We start from the raw sequence: 13,932 nt of genomic DNA on the forward strand, positions 1-13,932 counted from the left end.
TCTAGCAGAAAACTCCTAGAACTTTCAGCAAACTGACAGGATACAAAATTAACATACAAAATGTTGTTTTCCTGTTGGCTTAGTGGCTACACACGAATCTATTGATATTTTAACTATTGCTCTGCAATCAGATGTTGGGGTGAAAACCTGATAGCTCAGAAGGGCTGAGAAGCAAACAGTTGACCTTCCTTTTGGCCAGAGACCCAGCAAGAGAACGTCTCTCCATGTGTCCCAAATCAAAAAGACTGCAAATCTCTAAGTCCTTCCCTACTCTTTCCTGTGCGTCTCTATCCTTCTTCCTGGGTTCTCAGACTCTCTATGGTTAATTCCTGTCATCTAGTTGCAGGCTCCACCCCCTAATCCAATGTTGATTTTATTAACAAAGTCTCCATGTTTCATAGTGCGATCAAATATCCTGCAGCAGCAACAACAACAACAAAAATACAATGAGAAAGAAAATAGGAAACAATCTCATTGGCAGTAGCTTTGAAAAATATCTTTGAGTTAATCTAGCCAAGGAGGTGAAAGACCTCTATAATGAAAACTTTAAAACTCTTCAGAAAGAAATAGAAACAATATAGAAAAGCCTCCCATGCTCGTGGGTTGGTAGAATTAATATTGTGAAAATGATCATACTACCAAAAGCATTATACAGATTTGATATAATTTGATATAATCCCAATCAAAATTCCTGTGTCATTCTTCAAAGAAAAAAATTATCTCGAAATTCATATGGAAACACAAAAGACCCTGGATAACTAAAGCAATCCAATCAAAAAGAATAACGCTAGAGGCATTACCATACCCAGTCTCAAGATATAAACACCATAGTAACTGGCATAAAAACAGAAATGTAGTGGACTGGAACAAAAGACCCAGACTTACATCCATACAAATACAGCCACATTTAACAAGGATGCTAAAAACATACAATGGAAAAAAAGACATCTTCACCAGTGTTGGAAAACTGGATGTGGACATGTAGAAGAATAAAAACTAGACCCTTAGCTCCCAGCCTTATCAAAAAATCAACTCCAAAGCCCTCAACATACACCAAAAACTTGGAAACTGCTGGAAGGGAAGGTAGAGAGTGCTTCACAAGATGTAGATACAGATAAGGACTTTCTAAATAAGACTGCCACCCAGGAAATGAGGCAAGCAGTTGACAGATGGGACCTCGTGGAACTGAAAAGCTTCTGTCCAGAAAACAATCAGTCACTCAAGTAAGACAGCCCACAGAATGTGAGAAAATCTTTACAAGCCACGTATCCCACAGAGGGTTTTTTTTTTTTTTTTTTTTTTTTTTTTTTTTTTTTTTTTTTTTTTTTGGTTTTTCGAGACAGGGTTTCTCTGTGTAGCTTTGCGCCTTTTCCTGGAACTCACTTGGTAGCCCAGGCTGGCCTCGAACTCACAAAGATCCGCCTTCCTCTGCCTCCCGAGTGCTGGGATTAAAGGCGTGCGCCACCACCGCCCGGCCCCACAGAGGGTTTGTAGCTAGAAAACATAAGGACTCAAAAGGTAACCTATCAAGAAACAGACAGTGAGACCAATTTATGAGCTAGAGATCTGAACAGAATTCTCAAAAGGCTTTGTTAGTCTATGTGCCTAAGTTACCACGGAACATGCTGTGTTGACTAGTATGTACTATAACATGACCTTGGATTGGGGAGCACAATCTGTATGTTGCAGTACATCACATACGACTATTTTACTTTGATTGATTCTTTATTTTTTCTGTATTACCTAATGATATTCTTAGAAAATAAAGTCACAATTTTTGTTCTTTTTATTGATTTGGATAGAATTATGAACTATGAGAAAGCAGCTTGATTAAAAATTGAAATTGAAAACTTTTTAAAATCCATTTATAATTATAACAACAATTAAAATGTATTTAAAAATAAATCTCACAAAAAGTGCAAAACTTTCATGGCTATCCTATAAAATTGTATTGTAAAATGTTGAAGAAAATCTCAATGCATAATGACTGATCCTACATTCAAGAAAAGGAAGTACAGTTCATCTTGATGATTGAAGGGCCTGGGAGATCAGTACAGCACAGTGTTGGGTGTGTCTGTGATGGTGTGTCCAGAGATGGGGGGCTGCCCTGAATGTAGGTGGCACTATCCAGTAAACTGGGTGACGGAAAAGGTGAAGGGGGACCCCGCTAGCACAGGTGTCCTTTCTTGCCATGCTTCCTGATTGCCACGATGTGGACAGCTTTATACCACTCCACTGTTTTGCCTCAAACAATAAATCCAGATGTCCATGAATAGATCTCTGTAAACATGAGCTGAAATTAATCTTTCTTCCCTGAAACTGTTATCCCAGATGTTAGGTTACAGAGACAAAAAGCCAGGCTAACACAAGACAACAATGGTTTAAATATATTAACACTCTCCAAATTGATCTACAGTTTCAATGTAGCATAATTGAAACCCCCATTATGCTTTTGGTGGTTTTTGGCTACTAATTCCAATACCTGTTCAGGAGAATCACCAGTATTCTCTCTGCCCCTGTGTGTGTTGTATGTGTGTCTGTGTTGCATGTTTGTACACAGGTATGATGGGGGAGGCATGAATCAGCACATGTGTGTGTGTGCAGGAGTGGATATCAGGTTACCACTGAGTGTCTTCCTCTGTTGTCCATCGTATGTTTTGAGACAGGGTCTCTCACTGAACCTAGAACTCACTGATTTGACTCCAATACCTGGCCAGTGAGCCCTGGCATCTACCTGTCTCTGCCTTCACAGTGCTGGGGCTGTACACGTGTAATGATGCCCCTGGGTTTTATGTGGGTTCTGGGGATCTGGTCTCAGGTCCCAATGTTTGTGCAACAAACACTTTATCCATGGAGCCATCTCCCCGGAACCAAGAGCCATCAGTAGTATTGATACAGAACAAATCAGATACATTTCCCATTTGGTGCTAAAGCATTGAAGATTCTAGCAACTGGGATAGTGTCGTTTTAGTGTAAGAGTCAACGTATTGATCAGTGGGCTAGAATAGAGAGCTCAGAAACCAGAGAAGTGGGGTATGACAGAGGCTGCATTGCAGAAAAATAAGACCATTGGTTCAGCTGGACTTGGTGGCACACACCTTTAATACCAGCATTCTGGAGACAGAGGCAGATGGATCTCTGTGAGTTGGAAAGTAGCCTAATCCAGGCCAGCAAGAGCTACATATTCAGACTCTGTCTCAAAACAAAAACAAAAACAATTAGTATACTGGTTATCTACCAATAAAATTGGAGTATTGCTACATAAATATCCTAGAGCTACAATAATTCTGTATTATAAGCCAGATTTCTTAAATGTTATACATTTATTTTCTCTCAGTTCTGGAAGCTAGAAGTGCAAGATCCAGGTGCTAGCAGGGTCCATTTCCAGAGACCCTTCCAACCTCAGCTTGCAGATGGCCACTGACCTCAAAGCCCCTTGCCTCTGCACACATACATCAGTGATGTGTTACTTTCTTCTTAAAGGCCAAGCCTTCCTGGATCAGGTACCTGCCCTGATGACCTCATTTGACCTTAGTTTTCTCTTTATGCCCACCTCCAAATTCAGTCACAATGGGAGAGAAGACATAGTCCCATTCATAACTCCTATTGTGTACCAATTCAAAGGAAAAATGCATTCCAGATCACCCAAGGATTCATTGTTAAACACAACACTTGAAGACACTGAACATAAGGTGACATGGGACAGCAATCCCTGAGAGAGAAATCATCAGGGTGAGTCCCAGGATGATCACAGTTTAGAAGTTGCCAGGCTGGAGTACTGGATGAACAAATCACAGCCCAGTGGCTCCTGGAGTTGAGGAGACACAGATGGGTATGCAGGTAGCCAGAATCTGTAGGCTCACATACCAGACAGATGGTTACTCAGACAGAGTTTGAGATATCTGCAGAGGGGATCCCATGAGTTTTAAGCGAATTACTCATCTGTGCGTGCTTATGCTGAGAGCCACAGAAAGGGCCACCAGAGCTCTGATGAAATGGATTGGGTGGTTTTAAAGGCACCTGCTGAGCCTGATGATTTGAGCTTGATCTTCAGGACCCACGTGGTAGAAGGAGAGAAATGGCTTGCAAGCTTTCCTCTGACCTCCAAACATGTACCATGGTGCATACACTCACATACATACATACATACATACACACACACACACACACACACACACACACACACACACATGCACTTACACATACACATATGTGTCATGGAATAATCTTTTTGTACACTGTGAAGATTTGTCATTTGGATTGGTTTAATAAAAAGCTGAATGGCCAATAGCTAGATAGGACTTTTAGGGCAGAGAGGATGCTGAGAAGAAGGGCAGAGACAGAGAGAGAAGCCATCCAGAGGCAGAATGAGTCAGACACACAGATAGGATAGAGGTAAAAGCCATGTGGGAGAATGTAGATCAACAGAAATGGGTTGATTTAAGTTAGAATAACTAGTTAGAAACAGGCCTAGGCTATCAGCCAAGCTTTCATAATTAATAATAAGTCTCCATGTGGTTATTTGGGAGCTGGCTGACAGGACAGAAAAAGTCCAACTACACATGTGTGTGAGTAAATATATAATTTTTTTAAAGTCACTAGACAGGAACAGAGAATTCCCCACAGATCACACACAGTGGTACAATCTGCACAAGGCACTCAATATAGAGTATTTGAAAAAGCTTCAGTAACAGGGCCAAACTGGCCCTAAAGTCTGTTTTGGCCCTACCTAAGAAATCTTAACATTAAGTTCTGGAAACTGTCAGCCTGTCTCCTGGCACTTAAATGAATCCTAGAATAGTGTCTGAGAATATTTGAAGAAATACCCAGAGTACAGCATCAGGAAATTCACAATGCCTCATATGCCATCAAAATTTCCAGAAGAAAATAGCTCAAAGACAAGTATAACCTACAATGTGGAGGAGAATTGGAGGCTGAGGGTGTGAGGGTGGCACAGCAATGCTCTCCAGATGTTCTAGAAGGTAGAAAACAATGAACAAAAACAAAAAGCATTTTTAGAACAGACACGAACAGTAAGATCCAAACAGAGCAAAGATAAATAAAAAGGTTGAGATGAAAAATGCATTCCTGAGATTGAAAGAAGAGTGGAAACTACAGAAAAAACTCATAAATTTAAAAATGTAGGAGCAGAAACTGTTCAAAAAGAAACACAAGTGAAGGAGAATGGTGTGAGGTTGACTGGAAGAGGAGAAGAAAAAGGAACATATAAAAACACAGAAGATCACAGAACATGTAAAAACACAGAAGATCACAGAGCATGTAAAAACACAGAAGATCACAAACAACTGGAACAACTAAGCAGGCAGAATACTGTTGCAATTATCATAACACCTGACCTCAAATTATACTACAGAGCTATAGTGACAAAATCTGCATGGTATGAGCACCTCTGTCTGTCTGTCTGTCTGTCTGTCTCTCTCTCTCTCTCTCTCTCTCTCTCTCTCACACACACACACACACACACACACACACACACACACACACACAGACTAATACATAACCCATGCAGCTCTCGTCACCTAATTTTTTTCACAAAGGTGTCGAAAATGGATAGTGGGAAAAGACCCTGTTCAACAAATTGTTTCAGCAAAACTAGATATCAACCTACAAAAGAATGAAATTAGGTCCACATCTTTAATCCTGCACAAAAATCAATTCAAAGTGGACCAAGGACCTTGATTTAAAATCTGAAACACCGAAATTGCTACAGGTAAGCATAGAAAACAGGCAAGACCTTTCCGAACAGGACTCCAATGGCACAAGAAATACCTCAGAATCAGCAAATGAGACTACATGAAATGAAAACCTTTGTGCACAGCAAAAGGAACTAGCAGCAAGGTGGACTGATGTCCCACAATATGAAGAAAATCAGACAGGCGACTAATATGTAGAATATTTACATAAAGAACTGCAAATTTAAACATCACTCTTCCACTAAAACTGCCAATCAACACGGGCTAATAAAATGAACAGTTTTTCAAAAGAATAAATACAAATGGCCAATAAGTGTTTTAAAAAATGTTCAACATTAAGAAAATGCAAATCCAAAGACCTCAAATGAGACTAATGAATCTTTTTTTTCTGTTTGTTTTGTGTGTGTGTGTGTGTGTTTGTTTCATGTTTTATAAAATCTTTATTGACAAATAATTCATGAGACTAATGATTCTTTGAAACGAACACTTGCAAGTAAAGATACATGGACAGGGAGGGTTTACTGAATGACTCACTGTATCACACTACAGCTTCCATGATAAGATTTTTAATTTTTTCCTTTTCTTTTTTTCTCTTAATTTTTTTTATTTGTGTGTGTGTGGGAGGGTGTTGCAGGGGCAGAGGTCAGATGCAAAGGGACAGGAAAATGAATGGGATTAAGATGCATGATGTGACACATTGAATGAATAAGAAGAAAGTTAAAAAAAAAAAAGAAAATGCAAATTAAAATACTTTGCAATCCCATCTCATGCCAGTCAAATAGCTAGCTTCCAGAAATCTAACAGCAAGTGCTGCTGAATCTGGGGACGTGGAAACATTGATCACTACTGGTGGGATTGTAAACTAATACCCATTACAGGAACCAGGACTGAGAGAGCTAGAGAGATGGCTCAGTGCTTAAAAGCACCTCTTGCTCTTCCAGAGGACCCATGTTCAGTTCCCAGCACCCATATCAGGTGACTCATAAATATGTGTAGCTCCAACTCTGGGGCATCTGATGCCTCTGGCCTCTGTGGACACCTGCACACACATGCACACACAATTTTGAAATATAATAGAAATTATGTTTTAAAATTATTATGAAGTTTCCACAAAAATTTAAATTAGAATAACAGTATGACCCAGCTGCCCCATTTCCGGGTATATACCCAAAGGACTTGCATCCTGCCACAGAGATGTTGCCTGGCCATGCCTATTGCTGCTCTGTTCACAGTAGCAAGAAAATGGAACAGCCTGGATGTACATCAACAGATGAATAGATAATGAAAATGTTGTATTTATTTAGCTATAAAGGAAAATAAATTATGAAATTTGAAGGAAAATTCTATCTCAAGCAGAGTTTTCCAAACCCAGAAAGATAAAAATTGAATGTTCGTTCTCATCTGCAGACCACTGAGTCGTGGGAAAGGCTGAAAAACCAAAGAGCTAAAAAGGTGGTCAAGAAGGAAAAAGGTGCTGGGGAGGGAAGGGGACAAAAGGGCAAGGAAAATCGACCAAGAACGTCCTGTCTGAAAGGCTGTCATGAGAGTTAGTGCTCTGTCCTTTGGTTTAACACAAACAAGAAAACATAAATAAATCCTGCAGCCAAACAGCAGGGAGATGAATGAGCTTAGAACAGAGAAGGAAGAGGCAGGGACAGATCCTTGGAGGAATCCACAGGGCACTGGAGGAAAAATGACCAGCATGTCACCTCTCTGGCCCCAAAGTGCACGAACATTAGAAGAAATAGATGTAAGGAGGAGGCTGTGGCTGTGACAAGCTGACTTTGAAATAAAATCGCAGCCATGACTAGCAGCCAGCTAGCCGGCACTTCGAAACTCCAGAGGTGAGTTCATGTCAGACAGGTGAAGTCAACAAGTTTACAGTCCTGGGAGCTGAAGACATCCTCCAGGGAGATCCCTGAGCAGATAGAAGGAAGGGAAAGACAAAAGCCCCCTGGGCAGCCCTGGGATAAAGGAGACTCCTGAAGGCGGAGGAAGGACCAGGATGTTGCAACAGCTCAAGAGAGCAGGAATGTTTGTCAAAGAAGAGGTCATTGTAGCCAGAAGGCTACAGAGTGAGAGGCTGATAGAATGTCTGTGTGGAAGGTTTGCCTCAGGACCTCAGAGGGGATTCTAGCATAGTGCAGGATGAGTCAGGCCACAGGGCTAGGGAATGAGTGTGGGCTCAGTAACTCCAAAAGACACTTACTGGCAGGTGAGTAGAATACCTTTGTACTTTGGAATTACTTTTTTAAAGATTTATTTTATTTTATTTTATTTTGTTTATTTATTTATTTGTTTTGAGACGGGATTTCTCTGTGTAGTTTTTTGTGCCTGTCCTGGATCTTGCTCTGTAGACCAGGCTGGCCTGGAACTCACAGAGATCCGCCTGGCTCTGCCTCCCAAGTGCTGGGATTAAAGGTGTGTGCCACCACCGCCTGGCAAGACTTATTTTCTTTTTAAGTGATCTGTATTATGTGGGTACGTGCACTTGTGAGTGCCCTTGGAGGTCAGAACGGGGTTTCAGATCCCCTAGTTATGAGTCACCCAACATGGCTTCTGGCAAGCAAATCTGAGTCCTCTGCATTGGCAGTATGCTCTCTTAGCCACTGAGCATTTCTCTAGCTTCCTAGAATTTCTTACTGTGCGCAAACTTATTTCATAATCTTTAAGCATGTAAGGCTTTCAATAAAAACAATGTGAGTGTCAAGTCATGGATGGGGTAAAGAGAATCCAGTAATAAACATGATAAAAATCTGTTCAGCTACAAGAAAGGATGAAATCCTTGAGTTTGTGAGAACATGAATGGAATTGGAAGATGCTGTGTTAAGTGAAATAAGCCTTACACAGAAGGACAAACACTCCATGATCTCACCAATATGACATCTTAAAACAGTGGTTGTCCAGGACTCAACAGTAGAATAGTTGTTAGCAGAGGTTGGGAGGGAGGACACGTTCTCTTAAGAATAGTGCTTCATTGAAGCGAAGCAGTTAAGAGCCCTCCATGCCCTGAAAACATCGGGCAGCGAGACAATCCTTCCCTGTGAGCATTTGTGTGTAGGTGTCCTTGTTCCCGACTGAGTGTTCTTGTTGGTAAGAAATGTCACCTTTCCCCTGTGTATGTGTGCATTGGTGTGACTCCTGGCAGGATGTGCCTGTGTGGCCCAAGATGCTAAGACAGATGAAACCAGTTTTTTGTGGGAATGGTGTTTTCCAGCATGACATACTGTGGCTGATTCTTTTCTAGCCTTGGCCCAATTGGTAAAGTGCTAAGCATTATGGGGAATGACTGAGCACGTACAATCTGAAACGGATGTGGCCTCAGAGCTCAAGTGATGGCATGGGAGAAAACAGACTGAGTCCAGTACCCAGGAGCAAACGCCCTTAGCACTACAATGTTCGGGGTCTGTCTTTAACTTCGGTGGCAAAGACACTTCCATTTTCTCTCTCTTCCTGGCTTTCTGTAGGAAGACTGGGATCCTTTGAACTCAGTAAACTGTAGGGTGGTGGATGAGGGGACTTCCTGTCACTCAGGGCAGGTGGGTGCTCAAACACTTTAAAGTGGAGTACTGTGTTTGCACTGCAGGCTAATAAAGATCATTCCAGACACATGGGTGACATGAATCTCTGCAGAGTGAGTCATCCCCTCACGGTCTCCGCTGAATTTTCTTAGATGTACTCTCTCAACACCTGCATGCAGTTCATTCTGTGCATATTTCCTGCACGTGGGGAGGAGGTGACGAAAAGAAAGCACACCATTCATCTGTGAGAAAAATGGACCCAGAGGAGAGGTGTGGGAGTCCTTGGAAGAAGCAGTCTTATGCAATCTGGCTCTTCAAGGTGCTTTTTCCAACACTAGCAGGTTGCCTCTTGGGAGCCACCTCCGGGTATTCCTGGGATCCACAGGACATCACGTCCACGGAAGCAGGAGTCTTGCGTGGCTTGTTCACCTACAGCAGGCCTCATAGATGCTGTATTTATTGGACGAAAAAGTGATCCAGTGAGTTAGTGGACTTGGAAGCATCCGAGCAGGACAAAGGGGATTGAAGATGAATCCTGCTTCATTTCTGATCACTAAGAATCTCCCTGGGGAGTGAGAAGCAGGAGCGCATTGGTCCGCATGCTCTGGGAAGAAGGCCTGTGTGGCAGAGGGCTTCCGTCCTGGTCCTGTGAGCTAAACTGAAGCAAAGAGAATTCTCCCACGGAGGATATCCCCACAGAGAGGAAGTGAAATTTTTGAAGGAGAGGAAGTCGATCTTGATTTTCTGGGCCTGATGCCAGATATTCTAGCACATTAACCACAACGTACAACAGAAGAGGCGTCCTAAGACTCATTCCAGACCACGTTGCCCTTCATTTGTGGGTTAGCCGGTGTTGACTTTCCTAAGCCCAGCACTCTATAGTCGTAGGGCCAGCACTAGGAGAGACCCTTGCGTTAGTCTGCCTGCTGCTGAGGAAGGAGGAGTGGGAGGCTCCAGGTGAAGGAAGCTGCTTCTGATCCCAGGACGCCTGCACTGAAAATTCACTGTCATTTTTATTTCACCAAAGAGTAACTGAAAGAGGCAGGGTTGCCCATACTTATGGAGAAGGAAGAATGTTTATTAGAGATGGAGAAGGGCTCATGTGGTAACATGTCTGTGGAGGCCAGAGGACAACTTTTAGGTGTCAATTCTCTCCTTCCACCCTTGGGTCTCACCTGGGAATCGAACTTGGGTCATCAGGTATAGAAGCAAGTGCCTCTACATGCTGAGTCATTTTGTCTGTGTGAAGGAATGCATTTTATTTGATTAAAAAAAAAAAGATTGTTGTATTGTGGGAAAGCATATTGATGGGGTTTTCTGGGACTCCTTATCACATTTTCTTATTTTGACATTTATCATCACATAACAAACCTAAATAAATAAATAAAGTAGCCAGAAATAGTTCTTGCTATTTGGTATGCGGAAGAGTTTTGAAAGAGTAGAATTTTGAAAAGCCACAGCGCCTCTCTTGGCGAAAATGTTTATACCTGGAAATGGTGCATACCTATATTCCAGTACTTTGGAACCTGAGGCAGGTGGATCACAGGTTTGAGGCCAGCCTGGGATGCATAGGAGACCATATTTAAAAGACAAAAACATTTATATCTAATTCAGGAAAGAAAAACCAAAAACCAAAAAGCCAAAATCAACTGGAGGCCTTTTAGTAGGGGGATTTCAAAGCACAGGCGTTTGGGAAGCTGAAAAAAATGATACCCTGCAAAGATCTTGTGCTAAGATGTTTTGAATACATTGCTGTCCTCAGGTAGCTCATAGGGAGGAGACGCCACACTCAAAGGCAATTCAAAACAATGGCGAGGGGTGTCTGGGAATTACATACGTGCTAGTTTGGCGTTGGCTCCCGGTGTTACCCATCTGTATGAATCTCCTGTGTGTGAGACTCCTCCCTGTGAGCTGCTGGAGGGTAGGAACGTGTTCAAAACACCGTGCACAGTTAGAGTTGTTCTGGTTTCCTTTCTGCTGCTGTGATAAGACACTCTGACCAAAAGCAAGTTAACAGAGGAAAGGGCCTATTTCAGCGTACAGGTCACAGTCCATCATTGCCGAAAGTCAGGGCAGAAACCATGGAGGAATAGTGCTCGCTGGTTCCCCTGCAGGCTGGCTAATAGTTAACTTTCTAAGGCAGCTTAAGCCCACCTGCCCAGGGCATGGTGATGCCCACAGTGGACTGTGCCCTCCTACATTAAACAGAAATCACCCCACCCCAACACACACACACACACACACACACACACACACACACAGATAGACAGACAGACAGACAAACAGACATGCTCACACACCAATCAGACCTGGACAATCCCTCAACTGAGATTTCCTTCTCAGGTGACTCTAGGCTATGTCAAGTTGACAGTTAAAGACAGTGCTCAATAAATATTTGTGAATGAATCAATGTCTTTGCTGTTGGTTTAAATTCAAATAAAATTCAAATGAGTAGGACTCAAGTTTTTGTTGCAAACTATGTAACTTATTGTTAATGTGGTGTATGTGTGTGATATATACATATGTTACACATACACAAGAGTATGTTGAATACACATCATAATTTGGTTGACTTTATTCTACCTGTCTACATTTCCTCCACATTAACTATGTTGTTATGTAAAACTCTTCCTTTTGGCACAGTGCTTTTCAGACATCCAAATGGCCCTCCACTAACAAGGAAATCCATATAAATTGTAAACATCGTTACCTGCTAAGTGTTGTCTCCACTTTTGCAGTCATGACAACCCAGCCCGGCATATGTAAACCTCCTAACTTCTCAGAAGCTTGTGATGTGGGGGCTAAGAATTCTAGAGATGAAGCAAAGAGTGCAAGTTTATGGATGAACCCCCATGGCTCATCTGGCTCCAGAGTCCTGGAAATGTCCCAATCATGGTTTGTAACAATGTTAAAATAATTAGTTTTGTCTTATATTTTATTACAATTTAAAATTCAAAATGTCAAGTATTATTAATGACATGACTATAGAAAATAGTCTTTCTTTCTTCCTTCCTTTCTCTTTTCTTTCTTTCTTCCTTTCTTCCTTCCTTTCTCTTTCTTTCTTTCTTTTCTTCTTTTTCAGTTCTCTTTGTCCTTAGATTATATCCTACTAAAGAATTAAATCAGGTAACTATATCTTTTTTGTTGTTGCTTGGTTTTTGGTTTTTTGAGACATGGTCTCATAGCCTTGTCTGTCCTGGAACTTTATATGTAGACCAGGCTGGCCTCAAACTCACAGAGATCTGCCAGCTTCTGTCTCCCAAGTGATGGGACTAAAAGTGTGTGCTTTCATGCCTAGCAAGGTGACCGTATTTTCATAAGACACTTAAAATAATTCCCCTCTGTGTCACAGGCTGCATCCACAGGTTGATTTGTTTCATTTTTATTTTTATTTTTTTACTTCTTCAAAAGAATAGTTTTGCTTTATAATTGTGTAAACTATAACCATGGTTCAATATTACATTTACAGAACATGTTATAGTCAGAAAAGTCCAGTTTCCATTCTATTTCTCTCTTTTTCAAACCTATGCAACTTTTAAATGTGTTCTGGTTTATTTTTTCACCATCCTTTAAATTGAGGGCAAATGTTTATATCTTCACAGGCCACAAGCTTTTGTGAAGATTTGGTTTATTTGCGTGTGTATCTGTACACGCATGCACATGTGCAACAGCAGAGGCCAGAGGAGAGAGTCTGACTCCCTAGAGCTAGAGTTACAGGTTGTTGTGAACCGCCCAACACGGGAGCTGAGAGCGGAATGTGGTGCCTCTGGAAGAGCAGCAAGCACTCCAAACCACTGAATCATCTTTTCAACTCCAGCCCTCCACCTTTTAAAGATAAACAATATCATAGTATACACATTTTTCCTACTTTACTTTCTTCACTTAATATACCCTGTAGCATAGAAACAATTTTAATTCCTTATCATGCCTCCAAAATATTCCATTTGTTAACTAGTCCTCTAGGAATGAACAGATGATTTAATTCCAGTGTTTTAAAAAGCCAAACTTTCTGACTGTGAATGAAGGATTAACGTATAGTGAATCTGGGCCATTCAGTAAAACAAAGACTGAAAAGTCTGAATTCAGATTTGGTAGTATGGAGGCCTAGGACATTGTAGCCAGGGATAACTGTACACAGAGTCCATCTAGCGGGGTGCAGTGCCTGGCTCCTTAAGAGTACTCAAGCAGCATGGCATAAACAGAAGCTGGGTTATCAATGGTGCTGAGGAGATGAGTGTCTTCCTTAGTTTTCTTGCTGTGATGAAATGCCTGGCAGAAGCGGCTTGGGGAGATCAAGGTCTACATTGATTCACAGTCTAAGAAGGGATGTGGTTCATCACGGTGGGGAAGGGCATGTGGTGTCTGTTTGCTGTGTAACAGTGTCCTCAGAGATGAGAACATTCCATCTTGTAGGAAGCTCCTTAAGCAGGCAGGTAAACTGCTCAAAACAGCTTAAGGAAGTCCCTGGAAGTGACCAGATCCACTAGACCTCTCCCTGTCGGAGTAAGCAATAAAAGCTGACATTCTCAGACAAACAGAGCTGCCAAGAAAACTCTGAGACCAGACCAACTGCCTGGAAGAAGCAGGAATCAGACCAGCTTCCTGGAAGAGGCTTAGACCAACTGAGGCACCGGAGCGGACACTCTCCAGCCTGTGGAGCTGCCTGCAGGGTGTACAGTGTGCACCAGGTTCCCAGC

This window comes from Peromyscus maniculatus, chromosome 5 (assembly GCF_049852395.1).
Source record: "Peromyscus maniculatus bairdii isolate BWxNUB_F1_BW_parent chromosome 5, HU_Pman_BW_mat_3.1, whole genome shotgun sequence".
Classification (NCBI taxonomy): Eukaryota; Metazoa; Chordata; class Mammalia; order Rodentia; family Cricetidae; genus Peromyscus; species Peromyscus maniculatus.